The sequence below is a fragment of the Felis catus genome, chromosome B3, assembly GCF_018350175.1.
Source record: "Felis catus isolate Fca126 chromosome B3, F.catus_Fca126_mat1.0, whole genome shotgun sequence".
Lineage (NCBI taxonomy): Eukaryota > Metazoa > Chordata > Mammalia > Carnivora > Felidae > Felis > Felis catus.
In genome coordinates, this window is record NC_058373.1 from 140,403,127 (window position 1) to 140,419,083 (window position 15,957).

General features: G+C 47.5%; 1 long non-coding RNA gene across 1 annotated transcript; it reads right to left on the minus strand.

Moving 5' to 3' along the window:
• Positions 1–1,099: 1,099 nt before the first annotated feature.
• LOC123386363 lies at positions 1,100–1,798 on the minus strand. The gene is made up of 2 exons (XR_006600152.1): positions 1,697–1,798; positions 1,100–1,361 (listed from the first exon to the last, which is right to left on the minus strand). It is a non-coding gene; the product is annotated as an uncharacterized LOC123386363 (long non-coding RNA).
• Positions 1,799–15,957: the final 14,159 nt, after the last annotated feature.

Below are 15,957 nucleotides of genomic sequence, written 5' to 3' on the forward strand. Positions count from 1 at the left end.
CCTCCGGCATGTTTAGGAGGGCCTGGAGATTATTCATTTGTCCCTGACTATTGCCTGGGGGTGCATTAGAGCTAGGTTTATGTCCCCACAACCGAGTAAGCACTGGACAGAAGCCTCCAGCCCCAACCCTCTGTGTGGTCACGCTGTTCACTGTACGTCTTAAGGGTGGAGTTCTCAAGGGACAGAGCCTGAGACAGAGATTCACACGCAAGTGACGTATTGAGACAGAAGCATGGAAAAGAAGGTGGAAAACAGGGGGAGGGTATCCGAAGGAGCTGGGCAGGTCTGTAACTGCAGGGGAGTCTAGCTTATACTAGATCCCATGGGGAGCTCTGGAACATAAATGGTACCATAAGGTCGGTCCCCTCGTGACATGGACACCAGCCTTCCGTCGCCACCTCTCGGTCACCTATTAGCTGAAGGTACCCGTGCCGTGTGTGGGTGGAGAACGCGATGTGTACTCTAGGGGCAGGCGTTTTGTGGGAGAAGGCACGGGATACTGACCAGAAGCCCGTTAATTCAAGAAAGGGACAGGTGCTGTGGTGGAGGGCGGTCCACGTGTGTATGGAGCCCCAGCCCAAGGAGGGCAGAGACAAGCATCCCGTTACCAGGCGTGGAACATACATGGAACCTGTCACCCACGTGGAACCCTGGGCTGGGCTGCCGAATGCCCTGCCTCTGGCTCCCGCCTTCCTTCCTCTTACATCTTAAGCAATATCTCCCTCAGCCAAGGAGTCGGGCTTTGGAGCGAGACCAGATGGTTTGAGGCCCTCTTCTTCCATTTATTAAGAGTAGGACTTTGGGCAAATATCTGTCTCACGGGATTTGGCGAAGATCAAGCAGCCAGTAATTTTAAGGCACTGAGTACGATGCGTGATATGTTAGAGACAGGACGTGGTACATGTTCGTCAGCTTTATCCATTGTCACCATCAACTCCATCGTCACCTTCGTCATCGTCATCCCCATATCCCCTCCTTCTCCTCCTCCTGCTCCTCCTCCCCCCTCCTCCTTCCCCTTCCCTTTCATCACAAGATGCCCCAGATTTCTTCATCCCAGATACCTTATGCCTCAAAGAAAAGAAATCCCTCACTGGAGTGGTTTAAACAATAATAGGAATTTATTGGCTTGTAAAATTGTAAAATTCACAGCCATCTAGCTTGAGGTGAGGATTGATCCAACAACTCAGACAATATCAGCTCGATCCGTTTCCTCTCCGCCTCTCTGCGCTGCCTTTCCCAATGTGAGTGTTACCCTCTGACGCGGTGCAATAGTCCTGGCAGTTCTGGTCCCTTCCAACCGTCACAGACCTCAAAACCTCACACCGCACCGTCCAGAAAGGGAGAGAAAGTTCCGAGGGATCCTATGGAAGTGAGAGGAGGCATCTCTTACCCAGAATCCCCAGCAAGCATCTCACATTTCACTGGCTTTGAGGAGATTGTGTACTCACTCCTGGACCAGTCACAGCGACAAGAGGAGTCGGGACCATAATGGGTGAGACTAGAGAGAGCCTGTTCTTGAAAGTGGGGAGGGGATCTACCACACTGACGTCATATGACTGAGAATGGGGGTGCCCCCCAAACACGCCAAGTGCTATTTCCAGGTGGTGGTTGGCTGGAGGGAAGAGAACAAGTGCCCAAATGTCCCCTGAACTAACCTGTCACGTGCCGTTCCCTGTGCCTCAGGCAATTCTCCTACCTTCATTTTCCCATCTCATTCTGGCTCTTCTGTGCCCAGTTTCGTGCCTCTCCCGACCTCTCCTTTCTGGACTACCTTGGGTGCTCCTGCTGTGGGTGCCCCTAACACCCCCCGCTCTAAAAACACCCGTCTCCCCCGGGACTTATATCATTACATCTGAGTCACCTGTTTACATGTCACCAGCCCATTGGATATACGTTTTGGGGAGCAGGAAACTGAGTCAGGCTGTGGTAATTGTGCTAAAAATTATTTGAAAAGGGAATGCAGGAATGGGTGAATGAGTGGCAGAATGAGTGAGTGGGTGGTACGGTGAGTGAGTGAAATGACCCGGGCTTTGATCTCAACCCATTAAGGAAATAACTGTCTCACTTCCTACAGTCCAGGCAAACCAGGGGAGATCATGTTTTCCTAGCTACCAGTCAGAATTGATAGAGGCTCCTGATTTGAGAGAACAAACAAACAACACTGAGGCTGGGGAAGAAACCAGTTTCACACTGTGAGAAAGAATCAGGAGTACAAAAATAGCAAATGGGTGCAGTTAACTGTGATTTAAATATCGGTCATTAAAGGACTGTCTCAGCCTGAATTACTAGAGTGAGTTCCAAAGCAGAGACCCTGTATCATCAGATAAAGATTGACCCTTGGCCACGGTGCTGTGCCAGATGAGTAAATCGGGTCTCCTCCACCTTCTCCGGACCGTCCCTCCCTTCGAGTTGACGTTCCAGAGACAGTCATGAATCTGGAGGTACGCTCAAAGGTAAGTCAGCATAGACTTAACCGGAAACGGAGCTCAGGACTGTCTTTGGCAGGCATCTCCCCCTACCCAGGAAACTGATCATTAGTATCTACTGTGGGGCTTACATCAATGCAATCGTCCAGGGGTTCGGGTAAAGATAAAACTTCATCTGATATTTAAAAAAAAAAGTCTGCATCAACATCACGACATACATGAGGAGGAACGTCGCTGCCCTCAGGCAGTGGAACGTAATCAGGACGTGTAGCCTTCATACGGCTCTTGGCATCTCACAGACGACTTGGCATTTGTGATCCCATACCCTGCTCGACCAAATTGGAGGAAGACACTGCTTCTCCCATCTTACGGAAGGCAAAACCGAGCCTCAGAATACCAACAGGACTGGTGCAAAGCTGCTAACAATTGCCCATCTAATGATTTGAATTCAGATGCTCAGATCGTTTCTTTTTTTTTAATTTTCTTTTTAAGTTTTTTATGTATTTATTTATTTAGAGAGAGCACAAGTAGGGGAGGGGCAGAGAGAGAGAGAATCCCAAGCAGGCTCCGCCCCGACAGTGCGGAGCCTGAGGCGGGGCTCGAACTCACGAGCTGTGAGCTCATGACCTGAGCCGAAGTCAGACGTTTAACTGACTGAGCCAGCCAGGCGCCCCTGAACTCACATCTTCTCTTATACACTCAATACAATTACTCACTCTCCTCCTATGTCAAACGTGAGCAGGATTGAAAGAATCGTAACTTTTGATAAAGAGTGGTTTGGTACAGAACGTCGAGCATGTCAGTCAGAGTATCGCTTGTGTGTGTACGTGCGTGTGCGTGCAGGCGTGCATATATGGTATGCGTGTGCACACGAGTGTGCATGTGTGTTTAAATACGCACATGTGTGCATTGTCTGTGTGATTATGTCACGTGAGCGTGTGTGTGTGCAGATACATCTATGTATGCGCATGCATGCTAAACAAATCAAAATAACAAACAAAATAACACAAAAAAACGCCCCCTGGAAGTCAAAAAAGAGAATGATTTTCCAGCAGGTTCCTGCAGAGCCCTTCTCTTTATTCCTGAGAGGTTCAATTAACGGATGCAAGTCATAAAACAGTGCATTTTCTCCCTGCTATGATGCATTGTTTTTAATCTCACTGCCTTGTATTATATCACATTCCTATAATTCTTCCAACAGGAAAAGGCTTGTTTCATGAAAATATAGTCCCCAGCATTTGAAATATAAGTTCACATGCAGGCAACATATATATCACCGAGCCGGCAAACTAACTCACTTACTTAATCCACTAAACTTCAGGTGCTTCCTATATTATGTGAAATGGCTTGAAACAGGCAGAAGCTGCCAGGACCCATCACGGCTTCTTTGCTCAAGAAGAGACAGGGAGCAGGGAGGAGGCGGGAGTGGAAGTTCCCTCTGTGGACGCCACAATAACATGTCTTTCATTTATTACCCAGTGTCAGAACACTGGGTAATGTTCATTGTGCATGCACAATAAATTACTATTTACCTGGCAGTGCCTTTGATAAGCCCGTCTCCTCTCCCTCTTTCTGTCCACGCAGCACGGAGCAGCGAAACCCCTTTGCCTATAATTCTTATTAAGGTGATACCTTTTCTGAATAAGAAAGTACACACTTCCAAAGCCCACACTCTCTGGGGTTTTTGAGGGACATTGTTTTTATTGGTTCCCTTTTATTCCTCCCACCCCGCTGTGTTTTAATGCTATAGTGACTTCTGTGTATACACCTCTCATATTGAAATGTCGGCGGCTGCAGATATATGCAATATTAAAGAGCGCTTATGAATTTTTGACATCTAATTAGTCGCTACCCAGTTAACATGTCAGGACTCAGAGGGATTAGGGAGGCAGCCCTTTCTGAATAAGTTACAGCGAGGCCCCTGTCCTTTTCATGTATTATTCTTTAATGTAGGTGGTGATTATTTGGCTGTGATTAATTGATGAAGCTCATTGGTCTGGCAAGTGGTACCGAATTCACCATCCCTCACTTTTATTTCTCTCCGTGGGGCTCCCCCCGCTTCTGCGGAAGGACTAGCTTCCTTCCAGACAGTCAGGCCTCTCCCTGTGCAGCCGTCGGGGTGGTGGGGCCGCTTGGGGGCCTGGCCTTGACCTCTTGCGGCTCTTTGCCCCCCCAGGTCAGCCGTGGCCTTTGCGTCCCGCCCGCCCCCCTCGCCTGCCCCCCCGTGGAAGCCCCGCGCCCTGCAGCCCCAGCCAAGGCTCCTCCGACCCGGCGCAGCTCCCCTCAGCTTCAGTTCCGGGTCCCCCCCCCTTCTCCCATCCGAGTTTTCAAGCCGCGCTCAGGGCGCCTTGAACACCTGTAGCACCCCGAGGCCTCGCTTGGCTCCCGGGTTCTGCTGCCTGCCCAGACGCCAGGTGACACTCGGGGCTCTCCAAGGCCGCTCCTGCCATTGTCCCCAGCTGTGGGGCCCCCAAGAAACCACAAGGGTGAAGAGGCACACAGCCTCCTGGCACCACCCGGTCTGCCCCTGGGGCTGAGGGACGCCAGGCCCTAGAAGAGGCAGCCACACGAGCGGACGTGGAGGAGAGGATGTGCCGGCTGCCTCCGAGGGCCCTGTTCCCCTCATGCCCAGCACCTCCCCCCTGCTCCAAGGGCACTGGTCCCCTGTGCCCAGCGCCCCCCGCAGCCCTGCGCCTCCGCCCCAGGGCGACTGGACAGCCTTCCCTCATTCTGCAGGTCACCCTTCTCAGGCTCCGTGCTCCCCGAGGCCGCGGTCCGGGCTCTCCGGGCTCCCCCAGCCAGGGACTGGTCCTCTCTGGGGTTGGCGGATCTCACTGTCTTGGGTTTGAAGATGGTCAGGGATTTGAAATTTTCGCGATAAAGCAAGCAGGGAAGGGGTGTGTGCTCTACAGCCCTGTGTTTAGAGAGGGGGCTGCGGAGAAGGTTGGTTTTTCTGCAACTTATGACTCCCTTCAACACACCTGTGCACACGCAGGGGCACGCATAATGTGCACACGGGAGCACACGCATGTAGACACGCACAGGGACGTGCACACACACAGACACAAACACTTGCATACACACACACACACGCACACACACACACACACACACACACACGCACAGACACCCACCCTCTCCCCGCTGGCTTTCCAGACAAAGCTTCTGCCCGCAGACTTTTCTACCCTGGCCTCCTGGTTTTACGGGCAAATAATTACTTTTTGCAAAGCAGATTCACCCCCGTGACAAACCCCCCGCGTCCAAATCTATAATTGGGGCGGTTAGAGCTGCGGCCCATTTGTCTGTTTAAACGCGCCAACTCTGGACAAACCATCCTAAAAATGTGTAATTATAAATAAACCTTCACCTACCTCAGCTGGCGGGGTTTTTAATGACGGCACTTGATGTCAATCAAGGCCAGGGCTGGGCGTGCGTGTGAGGGGCCATTCCAGAAATTTCGTGGACATAAGCCGTTCCCCTTATTCTGTTATGTGTATTTAAAAGGGGGAGAGGGGAGAGGAAGCCGGGAGGGGAGAAGGGGAGAGGGGCTGGGGATAGAAGGTGGCAGGAAGGCATTTTAGCCAAAGGGCAGTGTCCCACCAGGGGGAGAGCCGGGCCCCCACGCCCTGCCCCTCTCCCCTCTTTGTCTCCCCGGCCCTTCCCCGCGTGGGGGTGAGCAGCGAGCCAGGAGTGGGTGTCTGTTCGCGGCTGGGAGGGGTGGGGGTCGCTGGCGCTCCTGTGGGGGCGAGGCAGGGGGGCAGCAGGGAGAGCAAGGCTTGGGGGGGGGGGGTCTTAAGAGGGAAAGTAATCAATGGATGCGTATTCACTTTGTCCTCCGAGGCGGATTCTACCCGAAGGAAACACTGAACTTTGTAGTGTGAGCAGCAGCTGAAATTTAGAATTATTGTTTCCTTCTAACAGAAGACTCATTTTCCACGGCCACATTTGCAGCATAATAAGCTTTTTGTTATTTTTTCAATTAGAGTCAATTGACCTAACAAAATGCTTGGCAATTAAGTGATTTTTGTAATGGTCCGGGGGTAATTTAGCCGAGCTTGTCAGCTGTGTTTCATGAAGCCGAGATGTCTTTTTTTTTTTTTTCCGCGGCTTCTCTCTCTCTCCCTCTCTCTCCTCTCTCTCTCTCTCTCTCTTGAGCATAATGGCTCATAATTTCGAAATCTTTTCCTTCTGTTTCCCTCACAATAATTCGCAATTACAGGAAGTTGTTGGAGGTGATTTTTTTTTCTACCTTGCCTTTTGAGTCAGTAATTTTAAATAAAATGTACATACTTATAAAAAGGCAGCTATTACTGAAATCACTTTTTGTGTAAACTCAATTATTTTATGAATAGTGACACCAGCTTATATGGGTCCCGCTCCCGAAGGCTGAGGCATTATTATCTTCAGGGTAAAAGGTTTGGAACATTCAGAGCACTCTTTCCAAATCGCACCAGCTTTCAATAAGGTAAACACAACTCGGGGCGAGCGGGAGGCGGCCGGGTTACCTGGGCCTGAAAAAAAGACAGAGGGAGGCATCATCTGCAGCCTCCTGGCCGCCCCCGCCCCTCGGCAAGTCCTGGACTTGAGCTTCTCATTCTCTGATTTATGAGGGGATTTCTCATTTGCCTAATTGATGCATTTTCTTAAGACGACATCTGGAGTTACATTTCCCTTTTAAAAGGCTGCCGTTAGATCTGATGACTGGATCAGATGTTCCTTCATTGGATTACTATCTGTTTATACCTTTATGAAAAAAAAAAAAACACCAACAACAAACAAACATATTCCGTTTGAATCTGCGTGGTGCACACTTCTAGAAACAGCCAGGAAACTGTGTGCCCTTGTTCTTTCGAACAGTTTTGGCAAAAGGAGGTAATGCGAGTCCTCGTGGGGCTGCGTGTTATCGAGCTTCATCTGTAACCTTTAGAAGGCGCACGCATGCTTCTGGGTTACTAGACGTGGTTCACGCCAGTCTCTGGTCTCACACCCGAGTTAGAATCCCCTGTTGACTTCTGTTGGTCCCCATTGTGAAAAACAACTTAAAGGCGACTCACTTGACTCCTTGGCGGGACACCTTCCAGTAGGGGGCAGTAGGAGAGCAAGCCAGCCAAACTCCACGTTGGCTAGCTAGCCCTTCACTGGGGCAAGACCACCAGCCCTGAGAAACCCATCGCTTCCTGGCGAGACCCAGAGCTAGAGAGTTCCATCAGTGCTTACCACGGGTTTGAGCTGGCTTCCCAATTCGTCCTGGACAATGTCTACTCAAATGCTCCTCCCTCTCCACTGAGGGTCTCTGTCTTTCCAAAGGGGCTCAGCAGGCCGTGGTCTTTGCCGTGTGGGTGCTAGGAGCTCCGGGCAAATCCCCTCCCAAGGCTGCTGAGGCAGCACTGGGAATGGGGACTTCTCGGCTGCTGAGGCTCTCGCGAGGCCTAAGGAGACAGATGTCCAGTGTCATTTGACTCATGCTGAATTACTTGACACCCAAATTGAGCCATTATTTCCTTTTCCTGCGTCTCAATTTCCCCAACTCTAAATTGGGGAGGTCGGGCTAGATACCATCTGCAAAACAATGGCACATTCATTCATTCTTTCCTGCCTGCACTCTGTCGTTCATTACTACACGCATGCATTCATTCATGCTTTACTAAATGCATGTTTACAGGGGAAGACACATTTTGTGTGTTAACAGGGTCATAGTATTCTTGGATTCGAAGTGATCGCCTCTTAAAATATGGGATCTTAGTTCAACTCCAAGTGGCTTCTTTCTGTTACTATTTTATTATCATCATCATCATCATCGTCATCAGTTGTAAAAGTTGTCCTCATCAAAGACATAAAGAGATGTTGGAGACGTAGACTTGTTTCTCGGCGTTTAATGAGGTGTGTGCTTTCCACGGTGACATTCTACTGGTATTTTGAGATACTGGGACGTCTCTCCCTATTTCTCTGGTGGTCAGGGACGGCGCTCGGTGTGGTTTAGTTTAGATTCTAAGTCACAATGGCTTGGCCTGGGCTGGGGCTGGGCCAGGCCCCGCAAGGCTTTGATTAATCCACTGCACCTCCCATTTTCCTGACTATGAAAGGAGAAACTTCAGTTCTGAACAAGCATCTTGCGGAAGAAAGGAGCCAAAGCAGAAAGTATTAAACTTTCATCCAACACCATAGGAGAGATGTAGTTATTAAATTTCAGCTGCTTATCAAACTGATATAAAAGTCATTTTGCATGATTGCTTTGCATCCTCAAATCTTCTGCTTTTATTTGCAATGCATCTCTGTGCTTTCTTATTAGAAAAATACTCAAAGGATGAAAAAGCTGATAATATTATTCAGTTTTGACAATTAGGTAGAAAAAACCATTCGAAGAAGTGCTTTTTTATTGCAGCTGGTAATAATATCGGGGGTCCTCTTGATAGCAGTCTATACTGATGCTACCCAAGGTGACACTGGTTTTATCTTCTAATTGTCACGTACCAGTTGTACTGGATCCGAGCAAGGGAGGCCATTGCCAGTCTTTCCATCGGTACGTATAACTCCGGTTTATGTGACACGTAGAAATACACTGAGCCCCTTGCATTTGCTTATTCTTGTCTTTATGGCTGGTCCACTATGCTTATAGGACCCCGGAAAGGGACATTGGCCATTCATTCAGTGTGTCCTCATTGAACAATTACTGTGCGCTGGGAAATGTGTTAGGGCCCACGGAAGGAAGTCCAGGCAGGAGTCCGCCTACAACTGAATTACATTTCTTCTTCTTCGATGAACTGGCCTTAGTTTACTTTTAAATTACGTACACATGCAGCTTTATAAGTGACGCGGACATTCACACGCGGGTAGAGATGTGGTATTTTACCATCGTTTCGCTAACTTCCCATGGTCCGTAGAAATCCAAATGGTTTCTTTTTATCTGTTAGCCAGTTTTAGAGACCCGATTGGTAAGGTGAGCCCTCTCTAATAGCTTTCTGAGCTAGAGACTCACTTTCTCATTGGACAGCAACGGGAACTGAAAGTGACTTGCCCGGGGTCACAGAGCTGGTGCGTAAGTCCAGCCTGGTCTGTGCCCCCGTAAAGAGAGAGTGCCATTTTGGACCCGGCCTATTGGCAGGAGTCTCCCCCCCCCCCCCCACCTCCAGATTCTTCTTCCCAGAGTCTCCACTACCTTTCGGTTGCGGTTTTTTGGAGACGTCAGCACAACTCATCATGGCCCACTAATGAAGGTAAGTGTCAGGCCTTCCAGAGCAAAGATGGGGCAATGGGAGGCCCGCCCTCTTCACCTTCCTTCACACCCTCCCATCCATCTACCCTGCTCTGAGGTAGGAAAAGAGGCCTTGTTACCCCATCCATGGGACTCATACTGATACGGGAAGGGGAAACTCCTGAAATCCAGTCCTGGGGAAGTCAAGAGCCCTCGGCGGAAGAGGGGAGTAGCGGCCCCACCCAGGGGAAATAGTTCTCATTGAAACTCAGGAGCGATCAGAATTAACTCAAGACTTACTGAGCACCTGCTATGAGCCAGACAAGGTTCTTGGTGCTCAGAACGGTGAAAGGAACGAACAGGGGCAAAGCTCTCGCCTCCAGCTGGCAGTCAGGCTTACAGCACCAGTCACAGTAGCATCTAGGAAGGCCGTGAGCGCTACAGACCAAGTTACCAGTGAGCAAGGTAAAGGAGAAGAGGGAAACATTTCCATATTGGGCAGCCTGGTCAGACACGCGGGAACCAGCCCCAGATCCGTCTTGGGAAAGTCTTCTCCTCCCTCTCCTCCCTCGGTCTCACGTGTCATGATTCTGAAAGCGGAAGCGGAACTCAATCAAAGGTTTCCAAACTTGGGTGATCTTAGGAATCCCTAAGAAGAGGTGGTTTTTTTTTCTTCCTTTGTTTTTGGTGTTTGCAGGTTTTTGTATGCAATCCCAACTCACCTATAGTTTCAGGCTATGAGGGTATTATGATCCAGGGCCTAGGAATCTGCACTTTTGTTGTTTACAAAAGGAGCCCAGGGAATTTCAGGCGTGTGACCAAATTTGAAACCCTGGGCTAAGTGGCGGGGTGCACCATAAGGGCGCCATAGCCCTTATGATCTCTGTGACCTTGAAATTATTCCTGAACACAGGAGTATCCTTTATTCCCAGGGTTGTTAATGGGGGTTAACTGATCCAAGGTCTGTTCAGTCTAGCACCTGGACCAGGTCTCAGCATATCTCTGGAGCCCACTGTTGTCTTTCTACGCCACCTTTCCGTTCTAACATCAAATCCTATTTCTCTGGAATGATGAGCACAAGACAAAGACATCTGAAGAAGCAGCAAACTCTACAAGGACTGAGAAAAGATGAGAATACGGAATTGGATGAGCGGTTACCCTGCCGAGAAAGAAAAAGGACTCTAAGCCATAATTCAGGCGAGCCAATGTTATCAACGTGGTTCACAAAATACGCCTGCAGTTAGCGGAGATGCTGAAGAAAGGCTGGACTTCAGTGTTTCCATAATGAGTGCATCCTATACTGGATGAGGTTTGATTTCCTCCAGGTCGGGGGTGAGGAAAGGTGGCGATCCTTGCGTCTAGTGGGCTCCCGGCAGACAAGCACCGGCATGGCTCCTGCCCCTTCGCGCAAAGCTCTGACATGCCACCCCTGCCCTCAGTGGCCTGGGTGCTAGGCAGAAACCTTTGTCTCGTTCATCACCTCGGCTCTGACCGAACTGAAATTGCATGTGAGGAGACAAAAATGAAGCAGAAACAGAGATGCCAGAGATCCCCCGCCATGTAAATATTCATGGATGGAGGCGTAGAATGGTCCCTTCCACTTTGGTCTCCCAGGAGGGCTCCTTCTCATTCCCCCCACCACCGTCTCACCTTCTCTTCTCTAGTATATATTTTCATAGGACTTACTCCCACCCGATAGATCATCTCTTTCACTGTTGGGTGTTTTCTGTAGGCCGTCTCTTCCCCTGACGGGAATGAAAATTCATGGGAGTCAGGGCTTTAGGCTGCCATTGCATCGCAATAGGTGCTCAATAAATATTTTGGAATGAGTTAATTTCAACTTACTCCTGGGTTCTTACTTACGGATGTCACATTCTTGCCTTGTTACTCTTTGCCTTGCGTTTCCCTCGCCCGCTAAGCTGTCATCATCATACTATACCTAGCTGATAGAAAAAGGCAATTCAATTTCTTTAATCTTTATTTTTGAGAGAGAGAGAGAGAGAGAGAGAGAGAGAGAGAGAGCACGAGCAGGGGAGGGACAGAGAGAGAGACGGAGACAAAGAATTGGAAGCAGGCTCCAGGCTCTGAGCTGTCAGCACAGAGCCCAATGTGGGACTTGAACCCACGAACCGTGAGATCATGACCTGAGCCGAAGTCGGACACTTAACCGACTGAGCACCCAGGCGCCCCTAGAAAATAGCAATTCAGAAAGAAAAGAAAAACAAAGGAGAAAGAATAGACTAGTAGAAAATTGAACACAAAGGTATTCAATTTAGCATTATCGTCTTTATACATTACAGTGGATGCCCGGACACTGTATAGATCTTCTAGCTTGCATTTTCATTTGGGGCACACTTTTATAGAATCCACCATGGTAAGGACAGAACAGGATTTTAACGACCAAGGGCAATTGGCAGATTGGTTTGTAAAATTGCCAATTTCTAATATATTACAGGGACGCAGAAAAGAATGAAACATATTTGCAATGAGTCAAATATAGATTTTATTTTTGAAAACATACTTTGATTAATTTCAGGTACCTAATTATCTCCTCAATTTAACAACTATGTCTGTTTCAATGACAGCTTTTAAAAATATTTGACTCTAATAAACCTCCCCTAAAAACTTGTTATGCTATTAATTTGATAATATTTTTTAATGGGACTGTTCATTTGGTAACGAAAACCTAGTGCATGTCTTAAGAAGTCAGTCCCTTCAAAAATGGGATCCAAAATAGTATTTTACTATCTTCTTGCCAAAATGGCTGTGTTGGGTGTCCACACCGCCATCCAGTCTGACGGCCTTGGGTGATGTCTCTCGGAGACCCTACAAAGCCCTCAGGCCCACATGGACTCCAGCTGTGCAACTGATCCGCAGTGCAGTTCGGTCTCCTACACAAACACAACTTGAGAAACTCAGGATCCTGCCACTGCCCACATGTTCTCGATAATGATGATGAAGATGTCTCTAGTGGATAGATATAGATATTCCTTCCCTTCCTTAAGGGATTGTTTTTCATCAGTAACAGCAGATTAAAGAGGACCAGTGACTAAGAACAAATAGGTTTCTCCATTCCTAAGGTGTAGCGTGTCGAGTGATGGCCCGAGAGCCAGAAGAAGGTCTAGATTCTAAGCCTAATCTGCCAGTGACATTTCTGTTCAAGCCCCCATCTCTATAGTTATTTACTGAGAATCTGGGTCCAGTATTGATATTCGATCAATTTACAAGGGTAAAACAGCATGACTGTGGACCAAATTTTGGACTTTCTGGAAATTCAAGCCAGCGAGCATGTTTCTAACGAATGTTCTGTACCAGGCCGGACTGTATTTCCTCTGGGGAGTGGAATTAAAACATATGCTTACATGTATGCGTACACACGGACATACTCTAGCGACTGCCCACAGGAGGATTACAATTGGAGACACAATATCATAGAAGAAAAATGTAGAAGTTCGGGACTCCGATCTCAACACCACCCTTCGGGGTCTCTGTGACGGGGGACAAGTTGCTCAGTCTCCTTGACTGACAATCTCTGCATCTGAAGACGGGCCGTTCAGACATAGGCACGGTGGGGTAGTTACAGAGCCGAAGGGGGTCCATTCTGATAGACCACCCAACGGGCCCAGGCACACAGTAGGTGCTCGGTGAAGGGCGGCTGTGATGGTGACGACGACATTGATGACGACGGGGACAGAAGGGTCCAGTTGTAGCATTCCGTAAATAGGTTTTGCAGGACAATAGGAAATCTCAGCTCAGAAGCTGTAAGTCAGGGGCCTGAAGGCTATGAGTCACCACTTTGGTTCGTGCCTGTCAGTTCATTTTTGAGAATCCACAGAAATAGAAATGTTCTATCAGACCAACTTGGATTGCCATCTGGCCCACACATTTTCCTGGCACGGCCCGAAGGCCAGCACTGCTATTCTCCCCTCCAAGCAAAACCCCAAGTTTAGCAGAGCAAAATCTGGTGCTGAAATGCATCAAGCATAGCATTGGTTAATTATCACGATTAGCATATTAGTAGTAGCTAAGGGGCAATGAATAAGAATAATAATTGAATCTGGGCTTATAGTAGTTAATGTAACTACTAGTTATATTAATACGAACTGCTAGTAAACTGTTTAACAGCAGCACCGATAGGGAACACTTTCTACATTTTAAATGGGTTTCACCTTCATTAGCTTGTTGAGCCTTCCTTTGGCTATATTATCATCCTTAGTTTTTCTTTAGGGAAACTGAGGTTTCAAGCAGTTGAGACGTATCCCAGGTGATGAGCTAATACGCAGAAAATCTGGAATGGGAAAGTCTGGCTTCCGGTTTCGTGTATAGCAAGCCCTGGAGATGGTGACAGGAAAGACAAATTCACGAAATAAAGAAAGCACTTCTTGGCTCAATCTCTGAGTGCCCCAGGATGCCAGCCAGGGCAGGAAGGAGCTCAGCCCTCATCAAATTTGACTCTCTCACACAAATGAGGAAACTGAGGCCCAGAGAGGCAAGTGACTTACTTCCAACGAATAACCTATGACACAGATTCCAAATTGATTTTTTTTTTAATTTCTGAGTTCCCCGGTCTTGAGCCCCGAAAGTGATCTTTTAAAAAAACTTCTGTGAGCTGAACGTCAAATGGTCAAGTTTCTTAAAGGTACATATTAGCTCATCATTTAGCTGGAAACCATGGTCTAGTGCTGTATTTCCAAAAACGTGTTCCATTCGACTCGAATTTGGTAGCGTAGTATTAGCGATGATGGAAAAATGGTATGTCTTGGTCAATTACTTTGAAATATTCTGAGTTAAACATAAATTAAACAGTTTTTTTTTTTATTGCTGACCTTTTTGTTTTTATTCCTTAAATATGCAAATAGTGGGCTACGTCCCCATCCATCTTTGACCATGAAGTCCTATGCACTCAGAAAATCCCTCGAGACTCATGTTCCAAAGATCAGCTTGGGACACTTGGGCTCAGTGACATTTTCTACAGGGTTTTGGTGCACGTGCTCCGTAGCAGATAATCCTGATACATGAAAGTCTGCTGGGTTTACTTCCCAATCTGTGGCCAACTTATAGAGGGTTGAAGTCCCTAAAAATATAAACTGCGGATATAAGGAAAGCCATACCGATCTTGTTTTATTTTAACTGCAATGACTTTCCAGGCAACTGAATCCACTCTGCGGGAGCAGATTCCAAACCTCCTTCTCGGCCCTAAAACTCCCCATAAGTGACACTCTTCTCCCGCCGCTGTTTACTAAGTGCCTACGATGTGCCAGTTTTCACACACGTTCTTGCTATTTTAGGCTCCCACTTCTGGATCTGGGCACCTGAGAAGAAAACATGCACAGAAGGGTGAATATTTATAGGTTTGAGGCTCCGCATCTAGATAGCTGTGCTTGAACAGATAATTGCTAACAATAGTCCTAATCCCTGAATGTGATCACATAAAGTGAGGGGTGACCTCAGCGATTCCTTCGAGGTGTCCTAGATAATGCAGCTATGCAAAAGAGAAAAGAAAGGACCAACGATGAGGGCCTTTGACGTGAGGAAAACTTTTTATAGTAAAGAATATTAAGAATAACTGGAAAGAAGCGAGAAAAGTCCAGGAGATTTGGCCAAAAGCTTGGTAACATTTGCCGTTCTCAGAGGCTTCTTTGATTTACTATTAACCCTTCAAATTCATAGTCTTTGAAATTGAAGAGTTCTTAGTGGTTAAAAACTTGGCTTCAGCTCTGTCCTGGAAATCTGACTGTTTGTCTGTTTGCTTTTTTACCATCTTTTTAGGGAGAAAAAAAAATGTTGACATTGAACATTGCGTGTGAATAAACAGTTACAGGATGGCCGAGGGTGTGGTCATTCTGACTTAAATTCTAAACATTTCAATTTGTTTTACATTTCCAATGCAGCATAGAAACTCATCCCTTGCTCCATTTTGAAAAAAACAAAACAAAACAAAACAAAACAAAGCCAGAGACAAAAACGAACAAACAAATATCAGCCAAAGTACTGAGTTTGAAAGCGTGTTCCAGGAAACTGTAACTTTCTTTCTCAAAGACCTGCACGTATTGATTTTTTCCTTTGCACTTAAGACCACGTTTTAAAAGCCTGTCCCTCCTGTAGTCTCCCTCCTCTTTGAATATGTAAAACTCGGCATGCATCTAATCTGTTCTTCAATTGTCCACTTGCACCTTCAAATTATGGGACAAGTGGCCAATTGGGCCTGCAATTGGCTAATTGCACTGACAATTAGCCAATTGTGGGTATAATTAGCTGCATGTAGAATTAATCATATGCACAGAGTGGGCGGCCACTCTTTGAAAACATAGAACTAAATGTGTTCTAGATGCACATCTG